The sequence below is a fragment of the Salvia miltiorrhiza genome, chromosome 1 (genome assembly GCF_028751815.1).
Source record: "Salvia miltiorrhiza cultivar Shanhuang (shh) chromosome 1, IMPLAD_Smil_shh, whole genome shotgun sequence".
Classification (NCBI taxonomy): domain Eukaryota; kingdom Viridiplantae; phylum Streptophyta; class Magnoliopsida; order Lamiales; family Lamiaceae; genus Salvia; species Salvia miltiorrhiza.
The window spans coordinates 25621873-25622214 of record NC_080387.1 but is presented as its reverse complement, the minus strand read 5'-3'; the positions used below and the strand labels follow the sequence as shown (position 1 = coordinate 25622214).

At 45.6% G+C, this 342-nt stretch overlaps 1 non-coding gene across 1 annotated transcript; it reads right to left on the bottom strand.

Moving 5' to 3' along the window:
- LOC131007381 (small nucleolar RNA R71) lies at window positions 1–107 on the bottom strand. Its single transcript, XR_009096083.1, has one exon. It is a non-coding gene; the product is annotated as a small nucleolar RNA R71 (small nucleolar RNA).
- Window positions 108–342: the final 235 nt, after the last annotated feature.

Genomic DNA, 342 nt, shown 5'->3' with positions numbered 1-342 from the left:
AAGATGAAGAAGGACATAGTCCAATTTCACCAATTTGATGGAGAATCCTTCTACGAAGCTTGGGAGAGATTCAAAGAGATGCTAAGGAAGTGCCCTAACCATGGTTTAGATCAAAACACAATCATTTGTGTATTCTACACCGGGTGTAGTGGTGAGATGCAAAGAGACATGAATGCATCGGCCAATGGAGCATTGTTGGAGAAAAGCCACGCGGAGGCCGCTCACATCATAGAGAACTTGGCCACCAATTGCCATCAATTCCCAACGGAGAGGATCATCTTGAAGAAGGTGGCGGCTACAACAAGCTCGGATCCAATAGCTCTTTTGACGGCTCAATTGAAC